The sequence below is a fragment of the Urocitellus parryii genome, chromosome 14 (assembly GCF_045843805.1).
Source record: "Urocitellus parryii isolate mUroPar1 chromosome 14, mUroPar1.hap1, whole genome shotgun sequence".
Lineage (NCBI taxonomy): Eukaryota > Metazoa > Chordata > Mammalia > Rodentia > Sciuridae > Urocitellus > Urocitellus parryii.
The window spans coordinates 37,818,127-37,834,841 of NC_135544.1; the positions used below are offsets into that span (position 1 = coordinate 37,818,127).

Below are 16,715 nucleotides of genomic sequence, written 5' to 3' on the forward strand. Positions count from 1 at the left end.
ATAAATTGCTATAGCTATCTTGATTAATGTCTGGGCATAATACCATTAAAGCATTAAACCCATTTGGGGTATAGAACTTGCTTTGAAAGCTATGACTAAGTATGAAAAAAAAAAAAAACCGGATCAAGTTATTCAAGACCAAAAGGAGTCACAGTATATTGATAACAGCCATGAGAGTCAGTTAGCATATAGAAGACAGATTTTCAATAATGTTAGGGATGTTAAGGTCCTGGAATGAATTCATAACTTTAGTCAGAATGATAAATACAAATTTCTTTATGACACCAAATTGAATCATTTGTAGGAAACCATAATTTCAGTGGTGCTTTGCAGGTCACAGTACTCTAAAAGACTTCTTCATGAATATTGACAATCCTAGGGTGTTAGGGCAGTCATGTCAAGGTGGCAGGAGCAGCCTGCCTTGCTGGGGCACATCACTAACGCTGAGGGAGGAGTCACCCAAGAGGGACAGTGGAAAGTGAGGGAAGGAGCAGAGGCCCCTTGGGGGAGACTGTGCCACTGGCCGTGAGTCCCTGGTGAAAGCCCAAGCCAGGCCTCTGCGTTACCTGGCAGAAGGCGAAGGTTGGCAAGAGCCTTGCAGTGCGCAGAATTCTGAATGCTCACGTCATAATTGACCTCCAGCAATGCTTGTGGACATTTGGTGGAGAGAGGTGGATGGTGATAGTAGTGGTTTTCGAAGCGGGTCTGATGGCTCACTGATAGTGGCGATGTTGTCCTGGATTGGAGGCCTAGGCTCCAGCTTGGGCCACTCCTTGGGTCAGGTGGGGGACAGCTTGGCTTCCCTCACAGGCCATATCTCCAGCTTCGCCAGGGACGCGTTTCTGGAGGATGTAGAAGAGGTAGAAGCAGGTTTACCTCATTGTGGGAGAAAGGAAATTGAAGCTCCCCAATCTTCATTCATATCAAAGGATGGAAGACTTAAAAAGTACTGTACTGATCTGGAAGAAAAGCATGAAGAAGCATCAGAGCTTCCCATAAAGCATCCATCTGCACGTTACTGACATCAACTGCAACAGAGAGGGACAGAAGCCAGCCAACCTAAAGCAAGACAGATGGTACTAGAGGATCACCTTTGGAAATTGCAGTCACCTACTCAATCAGTACACTCGGGAGCTGGTAGTATACCAATAACCACTGAACCAACTCCATTTAGCTGTGGAATCAGTCATTAGTTTTCACGTTTTCCTGATGATGACATGGACTTTAGTGATGTCATTTCATCACAACAAGAAATAAACAACTTGTCAACTGAAGTTTTGAGACTTGAATGTGAAGTCGGCCACTGGAAGCATATTCCTGAAGCACAAGGAACACGTAATTCTAATCCAAGTGAAATCTGCAAACTCCAAAATAAGGTACTTGAACAAAACCAAAGTCAGGACATAAATAATCATCAACATGAAATGTCAGTTTTGCAGAAGGCACATCAAGAGAAACTGGCAGAGGTAAGTTGCCGGCATCGAGAGGAATTACATAACTATGAAGAACAAATTGAAGAACTTGAAAATCAGTTACAACAAGGTAACTCAGGGGTTACAGCCTGTGAGATGCAAAAAACTATTCAGGTTCTACAAACTGAAAAAGCTAAGTGGACGAAAAAGATAAAAGAACTTCAGGATAAAATAAAAGATATCAATAAAAAATTACCTTCAGCAGAAAATGACAGAAACGTGTCCAACAGAGAACAAGAGCAGCTCAGTGTGGAGAAGGGACAAATACTTGAGCAGTGTGAAAACTTGCAACTGGAATGTAGTAAATTGCAGCCTTCTGTGATGGAGCAGAGTGAAACTGTGGCCAAAAAGGGAAAAAATTCTTCCACAGAGTTCATCGGTGTGGAAGAAGTGCTCAGGCTACAACAAGCCTTGTCTGATGCTGAAAATGAAATAATGAGACTGAACGGTTTAAACCAGGATAACCGTCTGGCTGAAGACAATCTGAAACTTCATGTGCGTGTTCAAGCTTTAGAAAAAGAGAAGTCATTATTGAGTCAAGAAAAGGAAGAACTTCAGATATCACTGTCAAAATTGAGCTGTGAATATGAAGCAATTAAAAGTACAGCTTCCACAGACATGAATCTGAATGTACAATTCCATGATTTAAAACTTAACTTAGAGTCGAAGGAGCAAGAACTGAATCAAAGTATTAATGAAAAGAAAATGCTGATAGCTGAGTTAGAAGAATTGGACAATCAGAACCAGGAAGCTACAAAACACATAATTTTGATGAAAGATGAGCTTTCCAAACAACAAAATAAAGGAGACCTTGTAATCAAGAAATTGAAACAATTCAATCAAGAGAAAGATTTTGAAATAGCAAGCCTCAAAAAGAATATTGAGCAAATGGCTGCTGATCAAAAAGGAACTAAGGAACTTTTGGCATCTCGTTTAGAAGAATAGGAGCAATTGATACAACTTATAAGTGAGAAAGAAGTTTTTATTGACAAACTCAAAGAACAAAGTTCAGAACTCCAAAAGGATTTAGATAGTGTTCTCGGGTCTTAAGAGAAAATGAAACGTTAAGGCAAACCATAGAAGAAAAGGACAGAAGGATTGGATCCATGAAAGAAGAAGAAAATCATCTGCAAGAAGAATTGGAAAGACTTAGGGAACAGCATAATAGAGCTAAAACCCTTGATAGTCTCACAGAACTAGAATCTGAGGTATCTCAACTGAATATTGTTAATAATCATCTGGAAGAGGAAATTAAACATCATCAGAAGATAATTGAAGATCAAAGACAGGGCAAAATGCACCTACTTCAGTCTTTACAGGAGAAGAAGAAGGAAATGAATGAAGTTAAATACCAATATGAGCAGATGAATGCTGCTCATACCAGGTTATTTTTAGAAAAATATGAGGAAATTAAGAATTGGCAGAAAACCATTGAACAAATAAAAGTCCAGTTGCCTGGAGACAGATATAACACTCAAACAGAGAATTGTGATATTTTTCAAGAAGCAAAAGTTAAAGAAAGTCTTAATATAGAAAATGGAGGTGAAAAACACAACCTATTGAAATCTGAAAATGAGGAATCAAAGAACGGGTACTTGAGATTAAACTTCTAAATGAAAAGAATATATCTTTAACCAAACAGATTCATCAGCTGTCCAAAGATGAAGTTGGTAAACTCACTCAAATTATCCAGCAGAAAGATGTGGAGATACAAGCTCTTCAAGCTAGAATGTCTCCAGTTTCATACACCCAGGATGTCGCTTACCTTCAGCAGCAACTGCAGACCTTCACTATGGAAAGAGAACACGTATTAGCCATTTTGAATGAGAAGGCGAAGGAAAACCGCCGTTTAAAATCAGAACATCACAAGATGAAGGACCTGGTTGCTGTGAAAGAAGCAGCCCTCATCCAGCTTCAAGAAGAAAATAGAAAATTGTCCACCCGATTCGTAAGTAGGGATCAAGATATGTTTAGAGAAACTCTGCAGAATTTATCTTGTATCATTAGAGAGAAAGACACTGAAATAGATGCGCTAAGTCAGAAATGTCAGACTTTATTGGAAATTTTACAAACTTTCGGCACTGGTAATGAGAGGGGAGGTGTTAATAGCCATCAGTTGGAGGAGCTCCTAGAGGAACGTGATCAATTAAAACAGCAAGTTAAAAAAAATAGAGGAGTGGAAACAACAGTTAATGACAACAGTTCAAAATATGCATCATGAATCAGCCCAACATCAGGATGAGCTTCTTCAACTTGAAGCCCAAGTTTCGGTTGACCCTGAAAATAGTTTTAAATTAGAAGCAGACTACACCGGCCTCATCCAAAGCTATGAGCTGAATGAAACCAAATTAGGCCAGGTTCAGCAGTGCTTAGGGCAGCTGTGCAACCCCAAGGACCTTGCTGTAGGAAAACCTGATAGTATTTCACCCCAGCTCTTGTCTGCTTCATCACTTACCTCCCAGTCAGCAGAGGTCCAAGAGCTGAGAAAATCACGACATGAAAAAGATGTCACAACAGAGACTCTTCAGGAAAACAACCACAGGTTGTCTGATTCAATTGCTGCTTTGTCAAAGATAGAGCAGAAAGAACATGAACAAACCGATTCAGAAATTAAACAGCTAAAAGCAAAACAAGGTATTTCACTGAAATACTTGAAGAAAAATGCTGAGAGCCACAGCCAGTCTGTATGGCCCCTGGCATTTTGCCAACAGTATTGATTGACAGGCGAGGCATTAATATCCGCCTCTGCGGCTACTTTGGAGTTCTCGCGCTATTTTGAAGCTCTCATGGGGATTTCCGGGGATTCCCTGAGAGTTCCCATTGGTTGGGGAAGTGCAGGAGGAGGGATTTCCCGGAGAGATATTTCCAGCTGGGGGTTCCTGCAGGAGCCGCGTGGCTTTCGGGAGAATTTTCCAGGAGCGTGTGTGAGGTTTTTTCTTGCAGTTCAAAAATAAAGTTTGTTCCTGCTTCAGTGGCTCGTGATTTGTGCCCAGCCAGACTGCGGCATTTGGTGGCCCGTTACGGGGAGCCCCGGGACACTTGGGGGTAAGTGACGAAAAAAAGCTGCCCGTCCATAGAGAGGACAGGAGCAAATCTGCTCGTCCCTAGGCAGATAGGGCGAGAGGAAAAATGGCCATTTCAAGAAAATGGAAAAGATTGATACAGTATGTTTGTGTCTTGTTTTGTCTAAGTGTATTGTATTGTCTTTATGATGAAAATATGGAAGGGGTGAGAAGTAAATTAGTAAGGGAAGGAAACACCCCAGTGGAACCAAGAATAGTTAGGGCATGTGTTGATAGAAGCCCAGGAACTCTAGTCAGAAAGAAGAAAAAAGTTCAGAAGAAGAAGGATTATCAGAAAAAAAGTTGCAGCAAAAGGCTATTACTGAATACTTTTCGTTACTGGAGGGTGCGTGAATTGTTGCGGCGGCTGCCACGTGCGGGAGCGGGTCATGGTGCAGCAAGTACTTTGCAAGCAGCAGGGGCAGCGGCAGCTGGCTCTTCCACTGCCGGGATCCCAAATCTAGACCTGACCTGGAGGCACAGTCTCGCAGGCTCTTGCTCCCTGTGCCCAGTAGCAGTTTGAGTCCTGGATGCTCCCCTTCTGGGGCTGCGAGGACGCTGCAGCTGGGCAGAAGACACTACTGGCGTCCCTGAAGTTTGATCATTTCCAAGGCCAGTAACTACAATGGTTCTCCCACACCTGGAAGCTAATGAGTAATGAGCACTATTAAGGCTTATTTCAAATGTAAAAAACCTTGAGATAATGTACTAAATTGTTCAGAAGGTTGTTTTCTTAGTGGAATGCTACAAGATTTTCTTTAGCCAGCGTTGCAGAGTTCCTGCCTTCCTCCCAGTGCCGGCAAGGACGAGGATGGAAGAATTTCCAGTGTTGCTGAGAACTGGAGGAGACTTCAGATCAAGCTAGCTGCCTGCAGAACTTACCTGGACTGTGATTTAAGCTATCTGCCTGCAGAACTTACCTGGACTGTGATTTACCTGGACTGTGAGTTAATCTGTTGAGACATTGCTTTACCTGGACTGAGACAACAAACTGTAATCTACGACAAATTGTAACTCGGTATCTTTGCTAATGGTGTCATTGCTGGTATAATGTTTCCAAGGGCTTCTTGCATGGAGCCATCAATTGGCTTGGTATTGTGGCATTTTGTATCCTCCCTTTCTGTTTGTAGCAGGTTATTTATGGTGTTTCTGTAAAAACCACTATGGTCCTTATTTAAATTAAACAAAAGGGGGAAATGTTAGAGTCTGTAAACAAGTCAAAATAACACCTGGCATTTTGCCAGGGGAATGTTAGAGTTCATAAACAAGTCTGGATGGTGCCTGGCAAAATGCCAGAGGGAGTGGTTTGAGAAGTAACAAAAGCGAGCCATTAAGTGTGGAGATTCCTTATTGGTTGACTGATGTATCTAGTTTATGCTAATTAAGATAAGCTGTGCAAAATGTATAAATACCTCTGTGGTCCTACAATAAACGGCTCCTACTCCTGTTGTATCAATGTACACAAGTTATTCCTCACCCCCCCCCCCCCCCCCCCCCCCCGTTATTTTGCCCAGCCAGACGGGCTGCGGCAGAAAAAGACCTCTTAATCAAAGCCAAAAGTGATCAGTTACTTTCTTCAAATGAAGACTTTACCAACAAAGTGAATGAAAACAGACTATTGAGGCAATCAGCCAAAAAACTCAAGGAGAGAATATTCATTTTAGAAATGGACATTTCTAAACTAAAAGCGGAAAATGAAAAAATAATAGAAACATCTAAAGAAAAGGAAATGGAATATCAAGCATTACAAGAGACAAACATGAAGTTCTCTGTGATGCTGTGAGAAAAAGACTTGCAGTTGGAGTCTATGAAGGGGAAAGCTCTTGCCTTTGAGCAAATGTTACAAGAAAAAGAACAGGACAATTCTGCGGAGTTCAATCATCTTGTAAATGCAGTTGAATCAGTGCAGGAGAAGACAATCATGATTCAGCAAGAGAAAGATCAAGTCATCTGTGTCTGAAGCAAAAATAGATGGAAAACAGTACCCTACAGCACGAGGTTCAACACTTACATGACAAAGAATTACGCTTACACCAGGAGTTAGAGAGACTATGCAGCCATCTTTTAGAATCAGAAGATTCTTATACCCGGAAAATTTTGGCTATGGAAAAAAAGGGAGATTGAACTGAAAAAGAAAGTCACCCTGTTGGAGAAAAAGCTAGTTTCATCTTCGACTATAAGTCATCAAACCAATGTACAGATAGAGTCCCCGCAGGAACAGTGAGGATCCTCTCCCAAAGAGGGGTGAGAAGGCACTGCAGTTTTTGCTCTCCCAGGAAGGAGTAAAGCAGTCTGCCCTGTCATTAACTAACCTGCAAATAGTACAAGAGCATTTCCAACAAGAAGAAAAAGCTATGAGTCCTGCTGAATTCGAGAAAGAAAAAAAATATATAGCTGAAAGGAAAAGGCAGAAAAGGTCAAAGGAGAAGTATTATTATTACCACAGGAGCCATTTGTTTTGTTGGACTCAGCACCCAGATTTATGAGACAGTTAGATCTCAAGGAAGAACAGACTGGAGAACTTACAAAACAAAGTGAGCTCCTGCAAGAAATGCTGGACGATACACAAAAGAAATTGATGAACGTGACAAGCAGCACAGAAGGAAAAGTGGACAAAGGCCTCATGAGAAACCTTTTTATCGGTCATTTCTGCACACCAAAAAGTAAGCATCGTGAAGTGCTACAGTTAATCGGAAGGATGCTGGACATTCAAAAGGAGGAAATGGAGCAGTTGTTGAAGGAAGATTATGGTGGTGTTACCAAGTAGATGCTTGGAGGAGGATCCAAATCTGTCCCCAGCACACCTTGGATACCAAGTCAGCAATCTGTGCGGAATAGTTCTTTTTCAGAACTTTTTGTTAAATTTCTGGAAACGGAATCTCATCTAGCTGTTCCACCACCCAAACTTTCTGCTTGTGCCATGGAACTCTAGATTCACCAAGAAGAAGAAAGCAAGGTGCAAAGGTGCCGGGAAGTTGTAAAGATGCAGCAGAATTCAGAGCCACTTACTCACCTAGCTGGACTTGGACCTAGTGGACCTGGGCATCTTCTCTTGAACCCTTCACAGATGTCATGCCCACCTTTACACCATTGCCAGTGTCCCCAGGCCATTCTGCCAGGGTTGTACTAAAGGACCTTTTAAAGCCATAGGTGATTCTCAAGCCAGAAATGATGTAGCACTTTAAAGAAGCCACAACTCTTTGTACTTTTAGAGAGTGGCCTTTTGGAAAAAAGTGTCATGTATTTGCAGACAAAAAGAGAAAGAAAAAAACCTATAGCTACTAGATATTTTGTCCTCCCCTTTTCTCTTTTTTTTCTTTTTCTTTTTCTTTCTTTCTTTTTTCTTTTTTTTTTTTTGCTGTAGCGCTTAAAACTTCATTTTGTTTTGTTTGCTTTAGCACTTTTTGTTTATAAAATTTTGTTTTGATGTTATGAGGTCATCATCAACAATAATCAATTCGTACTTTGTGAGCAACTGTACAGTGCAGCAGTAGTGAACCATTAGCTCCAACCTGTTTTTTTATGATTGTATCTGTTAAATTTAATTTTATTAAGATAAAAATGATACATTTGATTAACAGAAAGGAAGAAAAATCCAACTCATATGAAAAAGATCTATATAGCTCAGAATTCAGTCTATAAAAACAAAATATAATGTTGCCCAAAGTTGTGAATTCTTGAGTTTATAAAAGAAAACCTTGTACAACTACTAAAAGAAAATGACAGTGGGAAGGCCTGAACATGAAGTTTTGTGGGTAAATTCTAAGATTCTTTTAATGCAAATACTATGACACCTATCCATTTTACTTATTTTCATTTCTGTAAAAAAATCACTTTACGTTAATTCATCTTGCTAGATGTTAATGTCCAGAAAGAAGACGATTTTTATAAGTCAAACTGAACGTAGAGTCACACCCACCATTTTCAATGGAAAAGTTAATTTGCAAGGATGTATCATTAAATATCAGGACTGTTTACATACTTTTCTGGGCTCTAAAATAATGCTTATAAACACATTCTTAAAACCATTTGATCAAAAAACATCGGGGAAGAAAAATAAAATCATATAAAGTTTTAAAAGATGAAATACTTGGAAAAACCTTTTTCATTTTTGTAAATTAAGATAAAAGATAAAAGTTTTTAGCTGAAGTTAGGAAAAGTCAGAGAAGAGAAAAAGCAGATTACATAAGAAACACTTCTCTGACACCTGTAATTTCTAAAACCATTACAAACATTTTTATTAAAATTAATTTAAATAAAATTTAATATAAATTAAATGATAATTCAGTATAAATTGATTTAATTTAAATTTATTTTTGAACAATATTATTTAATTTCAATTTATTTTATTAATATTAATTCAATAAAGTTAATTTATATTAAACTATGATCTAATTTATATTAAAAATTTATTAAATTTTATCTAGATGAATTTAATACAATTTAATATTAGTTTAATTTACATAAATTATATTAATGAATTAATGAAATAATTCACTACAAATTTTAATAAAATTAAATTAATTTTAATAAAAATGTTCTTAATGGTTTTAGAAATTACAGGTGTCAGAGAAATATTTGCTACATGATCTACTTTTTTCTCTTCTCTGATTTCGTCTAACTTAAGCTAGAAACTTTTGATTTACCTTTGATCTTAATTTATAAAAATAATAAAGGGAAGACAAGATACCTAGTATATATATATATATGTATATGTATATATATATATATATATATTATATATATATATATCAGCTTTTACTTTTAATTTTTTCTCAGTTTCAACTTTTTATTTATTTGATTTTCAAGCTCTTTTAGGATAGGGACATGGGATTTACCTTTTAAATCTCAAGCAATCAGAAAAGAAAAGAAAGTATTAGTTTTGGCTTTTTAATGTAGTGCCGAAAATGAGACCTGAAGTAAACATTAATCATCTTTAGAAGACTTTGTATAAAAAGGCTGAAAATTATTTAACCCAAGACAATTATGGCTTTAAATTTGCCCTGAGAGGTCAATAGTTCCCTGCAACTCTGCGAATGTGGTTCGCTGAGACTTCATCCTGCCCATAGGTTGATGTGACCACCACCACCACAGCCGTGAGACACACCTGCAGGCTAAACATCAGTGAAATCACTTCCTTGCACCAGCACCCGCTGTTTAGAATTGAACAAGAAGAGTCTTTAATTTTTTATAAGTCCATTATAAAAGGTCCTAACTCGATGCTTAATCGAATTTGTTTTGAGTAAACTCTAGTAACAGAACCAATCCATAGTAGTGAATAACAATTCACATTTGAAAGTCATCGCTAAGATATATACTATCTTAAAGTTTTTATTGGTGAAATACTGTAAAAAGCTGGACTATGCAAAATTTGCGAACCGGATTCACACAGAGCATTTCCAGAATTATAAACAAACTGGAGTTTCCATAATCACATGATGAAACTTAATGTGTATTGGCTAAATAGTCTATTCCTTCCTTTAGTTCTTATGTGAAAGTTTTACCCTATTCATCAAGTTAATAATCTTTGTAATAATGTAACTATTTTAATATCCAAAAAGAAAATACTATTCTTTTGAAAATTGAGACAAGCAATAGAATATGATTGGAAATAATTTATATGGCATCTTACTTGTATAAATATAGATTAACAGATTTTAAAATGTTGCTGAAAAATAAAATTTTCCTTGTTCTACAGCTACTTTGTTCTTAATTATTTAACCCAAGACAATTATGGCTTCACATTACATGACACAAGAAGCAATTGAGTATAGGAGATACTCAAGTCTAGTTTTAAACATACTCCATACTCATGTTCCTAATATATTTAATGATGGCATTTAAAACATGGATGTGAATATCTTAAAGTCCCTTTCTCATTTTTGCTATTGTATCAACTGAAAATATTTGTAGCTACATCTGGAAGATGTGGGAAATGTTCAGTCATTTGATTTATGAGCCCTACAAGTGGAGTGTCTAGGGATAGGGCTTTTAGTTCCCAGTAAAGTCTTTGAATTCATAAACATCTTGAAAAATCTTATTCACATATGCAGAAAATGTATTTAATCAACATTAGTTTGCAGGAACCAGAGCAGAGCAAAAGTGGTTATTGAAGAGTTCGGGCTGAAATATTCAGAACTGGAGAATATTGTGAGGTTGTGGTCTATTGCCAGTGTTTTCTTATCTGAACTTCCTTTGGATTAAACTTGTCTATTTTAGCCACAAAAGCAAATATTTAAGTTGTTCAACAAATTTATTGGGAAATGAAATCCTTTGGTCTTAATGACTCTTAAGCAAATCTCAGAGCTTAGCTCACTAGATTTTTTATTTTATGAAGGCACATTTTACCTGGTGAAAAGTGCCATTGCTATCAGATGCCCCAGACATGTCTGGGCATCAGTAGGTATCACACATCTGATGAGTGCATACAGTGTGTATGTTGGAATTTGGTCTATGGATGAGGGCACCAACATGGTCAGCTGGCGGCCACTAGTGGGAATATCCCAAAACCCATTAAATGTTAGTTGGGGACAGGGTAGAAAGGATTATAAAATATGGAATCATTTCGTGGTTGAGGATCACTGTCTTATCTTGGTGACTAGCCCTCATTGAGTTCAGAGATGGGAAGTCTGTGGACCTATTGTGAGAAGCATTGGTATAGTGAACCTTTGTTGTTTTGAGCAGTTGAGAGAAAAAGAGAGGTTGAAACTGAAAAAGCTGGAGTAAACATAAGTAGACTTTAAGTTGGGGGGTGAGCTTGCTAGGACTGCATAACAAATTACCAGGGGTGGTTTGCTTAAACAGAATTTTATTCTCCCAGTCCTGGAGGCAGTGAGCCAAAGTCAAGGTGTGGGCAGGCTGGTTTATCCTGGGCTTCTCTTCTTGCTTTGTATGTGGCTGCCTTCTGGTGTCTCCGTGTCATCTTTCCTCTTTGCATGTCTGTATCCTCGTCACTGCTTCTTAAAAGGACAGCAGTCATACTGGATTCTGGCTCAGTTTTAATTTTTTAGAGATCCCATTTCTAAATACAGCCACATTCTGAGTTGCTAGAAGTTGGGAATCTCAAAATGAATTTTAGAAGGACAGAATTCAGCCCATATCCAGGGACATCAAATAGAGAAGGTGAGAGGGCTCACGGCTACTTTGGAAGAGCAAAAGCCTCTAGAGAAAGGCTGATCAAATAAACTTAATCTGAGGACAGTTCCTGCAGGTTTTCCCAGCCAGAGAAATGGAAGTTCAGCAGGAAAAATAAGTGAGATGCTAAACCTCTGGAGAAATTGTCAAAGCAGGTTGTATCTACAAAACAAATTTCAGACTCCTCTTTCCTGCTTTTCAAACTCCTGCATATAAAGTCATTTCCCTGCATGTTCTCTCTTTGTTCATGACAAATTTTCCCAAACTCTAAGCAATGTGACCAATACTGTAATATACAATTATCACATCTATATATGCTATTATCTATAATTATTATACATATTATATAACATGACATACTAATATTGCATATTATAATTATTGATACATAAAATCATACATATGCTAACACCAATACCATTTCTGTCTCCTTTTCTTTACCTCCCTCTGATCCTATTGACCTGTTTTCTTCCTCTAGTCACCATTTCCAATGTGATCAATGCACTCTCTCTTTCCCATTTCTCTCTTGATTAGCCATTATAAACAAGCCCAAGAGACAAATCAACAAAGCCCTGAGGGAAAGAAATGAGACTTAAACCCTTCTACCTTTCTTCCCCCTATTGTAAGAGGCAGAGCAGATGTCATTCGCTATTATTGATAAACAACTTTTTCAACAACTGTTTGTGAATATTTGTACTTGATGCTGACTTGGTTGATAAATGTTCCCTTGGGAGAGTCTGTCTCTGGATATAATCAAACTTATAACTACTGTAAAAGCTGTTCCCATGTTCAAAGAAAAAAACAGCTGTACTCGCTCCTCATTTGACTTCTTAGAAGAGGAAAATCTTAACATTAAGTGAAAATAGTTTAAGGAGGAAAAGAATGCTTTGAGTTCAAACTATTGCTTTCTTTTAAAATTTTCATTAATGTACCAATTATTTTGTCACCAAATGTAAATGAAAGACTTTGAGTAATAGTTTCATCACCTTGCTCTGGCTCTCTCCAAAATAAAAAAGAAACCACTCAAATTCTCGGTTTCCATGAGCATTTAAAGAGGTTTCTATTGGGTGCTTTTCACTGAATTACCATCAGACTATCTAATTTTTGTTTTGACACATCCATATTCCCTGAGAATATTTTCTGCTAATCCTTGTGTCTGGCACTTGATCATGTATTTTTTTTTAAAAATGCCTTTTAAGTTATCTGATACAATCTTCGTTAAAAAACTGAGCTGAACTAAAAAAAGAATTGACCATTGTTGGATCATCAATGGAGAATTTGTTTATTACAAATATCTTGATAGTCACTGAAAACATTCGATTTTATTGATGTGACTATTTCAAAATTTGTTTCTAAACAGTTACATGTAGGTTGTGTTTTAAAGTAAATACTTAAGTTTTTGGTTGTTCATGAATGAAGAAAATAACGAGTTTCTTATTAAACTGTAAACACATTTACTTGCACTAGCATCATTTTATATACAACCAGAAAAATACAAATAGTGGAATTTTGTAGGTAAATTTCTTTCTACCCCAATGATATAAGTGTCCTTTTGGTTGATAGTATGTGGGTTTATTTTAAGGCTCTTGAAGGGGTGGGAGAAGCAAGAGAAAGAGCCCACTAACACATCTGCCTGTACCTGTGTTAAGGCTCAAGGACCCACTGTGATATTCTAGTGGTGCATGCATGTCAGGTGTGCTAAATTAGGACAGTGAGTCCATGTGATGCTCTTAACTCTCTCCTGCTTAGCCTAGCTCTCTTTGTAATTCATTCACTTTTGCTTGTAGTATTCCATGGGCCTGAAATATAACTGGACTCATTCTTCCCACTTTGCCCCAGTCAATCTGTCCAGTTTTCTTTAGTATTTTCTCACATTTCTTAAATCACGTCTTCATCTCTGCTATCCTTCAATACTCAGGTTTTTAGTTCAAAGGTTATTTTTCCCTTTTTTCATATTTTAAATTGAAGTTAATGATTACAAAAAAGTTAGTTGATAGATGAACATTAGCAAATGGTACTATTCGCAAAGGCACACGCCCAGGAACCCTCCTTCTCCAGCCACATCCTACCTGTCTACAGTTACACCCAGTTAATCCCTGGGTGTAATACATAATGACAGGGATTATGTATTGATCAGGTTAAATTCATTTCCCCATTTATTTTACCTTTAGAGTTTCTTGCACTGTCTCACACATAGACTTTTGGGGATACCTAATATCTAAACCATACCAGAAAGATGACCCTTTGCTGGTGCCAACAAATTGTTCTGATATTTGAGATCCTTGTCAAATTCTTGGGATTCCTTGTTGTGCTGATGCAGAAAACTTAACTGTAAAAGTATAAAAATATATAGCAGAAATACATCTTTTGGATCAATTAATTTGAAATAATTACGGAAAGTCTTCACTGGGCAATCAAAAATTATGCAGTTCCTACTTGCATAGCTTTAGGAAAACATTACAAACAAACTTTAAAATATGAAGTTACAAAATGACTAATACAGATGGCAATATGCTTTTCTGAGTGAGTATGTGTGAGGGTGGGGGTGTTGCTACAGACTCATCTGTCTTAAATGCAATGTTTAACCTGTGTGTGTGTGTGCCTTATTATAAGACCTTAGAAACATCAAAAACATTTCCCCGGGTGAAATCTCTTTCCGCATATGACAGTTCCAGACAAATCCAGAAAAACCATGGAGTCACACTGCAGTTTGACGATTTTTAAAAGAGGATCAAAGAGCATCTTTTTTGTAAAACATTTCTTTCTTATAAAAAGAAACAAAAAAGGCACCCCTTTAAAGACCTCCCACATGGCTGCTCTGATTGACAGGTCTGACATCCCTCAATATTACCACAACATTCCAGCTAATTACTTAGAAACAGATAAACCCACCCAAGGCCAACCAGTAAGTAGGAACGTATGTGAAGAGTGATCTCATCCTGGAACTCTCAAGGAGACAACACAGACAGGGAGGAGAGAGAAAGAAAGAAAAAGTAATTTATGTGTTTTTGTTCGCCTTCTTCCTTCTTTGCCCCTCTGTTTTGATCTTCAATATTTTATAGCAAATGCACACTTTCTGAGAGACCATTAGTGCATGCTCAATATATGGGTATTTGATTTTATTAAATCACTAAACTTTATCAGAAACCACAGCATTGTAATTTTAATAGGTATTAAGTTGGAATGACATATTATTGGGAACATGTCTAAATAATTAAAAAATTGTAGGCAGTTGGTTAGGAAATGTTTTTTTGGAGTCAGTGGATGTCAAGACTTCCACATAAATGTTTAAAAAATTTTTTATTTTTTTTCTCATTTTTATGTGTCATAAGAAATTCCTTCCTATCTAGATATGTAATAAAGGTTTTCTCTTACGATATCATGTAAAATCTTGGTCTTTGCTTATTCACATTTACATAGTAAAAATCTAGAATCTCTTTTTGAATATAGAATACTGTCTCATCAACATCACTGCTGTAGTGAAATGTTATGCCACAGTTCTACATCATGAGCAATGTCTTCATGTGTATTTGGTTCTATTTCTGAGCTCTTCAGGTTGTTCTTTATATTCCCAAGACATACAACCATTTGAGCTCTATCACTTATTCAGTGGTGTGATCTGCTGAATTATAATAGTTTTTAGGATTTTCTAGGTAGAAAAAATCATGTGTAGATTTATGAATATTATGATCACATACTGGATGCTGCTTGTGAAACTGACAGGGGGCTTCAGATATACCCTTTGAGTATCCACTAGGCCCTTGCTGATATTAACCCACAGAGACACTGCAAGGTATGTCTGCTTTGGGAAGACAATTTCTCAGGATGCTGCTGTCTAGTCTGCACTCAATTACAAATCCTCTTGACATCTTTACCAAGCATGGGTTTAGATTTCCCTGTTTGTTCCCTGAACATCTTATACCTACAGCTGCTTACACATTACATTTTGATTATGCAAGTATATCTCTGTCTTTTAAAATATAGAATGATCTTCCTCCTTTTGAAGGTCCAAATGAATTCACTATGTTCTCACCTGTCACAGTTCACATTTTTAAAGTTGATAGGTCTCATTTAAATGTTGCCATCTGCAAATGGTATAAAATATGTATTTATACCACTGAAAACAGATACACTCTCATCAAAACAAAATTTTAATTCTGAGAAAGCCCCAAAATACTACACAGTTGAGATTTCATTTAAAAAATTCTTCAGAGAAGCTGGATATAGTGGCACATTGTAGTCCCAGGGACTTTGAGGTCTGAGGTAGGCTTGTAAGTTACAGCACAGCCTAGACTATTTAGGGAAACCCTAACTCAAAATTTAAGAAATCCAAAGGTCTAGGGATGTAGTTCAGGGGTAGAGCACTTACTTATCAGCCTAAGGCTCTGAGTTTCATTCCCCAGAAAGTGTAGGCCTGTGTGTTTGTGTTTGTGTGTGTGCACACACACGATTTTTTTCAGAGAGATGAGTATTCTGATATTTCTGATCACTTTGCTCATTCAAATTTTATATTTGCACACTTCACACTTCTATCAAAGTTTGAAAACTAGATAATTTTAAAGATTGTATAATATTTTTTTTCTTGTTCTACAAAGGAAAGGGACTGAGTGGCCCATTTGCTGATTATATTTGCCAGTAGCCACATAGATGACGAAGCACAGAAAAACAAAACCTCAGAAAATAATAATTTGTTCTGGTCAGAGTTTGTGGTTATTTTTTGTCTGCTTGCTAAACTTAAATGGTTTTGAAATAATTACATCTAGCATTATTTGGGGAATAGTTAATTATTTTCCATGAATGTCAGTTTCCTTGTTTCTACAATAGTGACTTTTCAGGGTCCCTATGATGATTAAATGATTTATAAAAAATTTGGCAGAATCAGAATGGTCATATAATTGGTGGCTAAAATGAAAGACATTATTGGTGGTGGTATTATAATATTTTCTCATTTTGCTGAAAAATTAGAATTTAAAACATTTTATGTGTTATATTCTTATACAGTTGTGCTTTTTTAATGATAAATGTTTACAAATATTATGTATGTTTC

General features: G+C 37.0%; 1 pseudogene; it reads left to right on the top strand.

The window, feature by feature from the left end:
• The first annotated feature begins 728 nt into the window (after positions 1-728).
• On the top strand, positions 729-7,684 carry LOC144249019 (thyroid receptor-interacting protein 11 pseudogene; annotated as a pseudogene).
• The last annotated feature ends 9,031 nt before the right edge of the window (positions 7,685-16,715 follow it).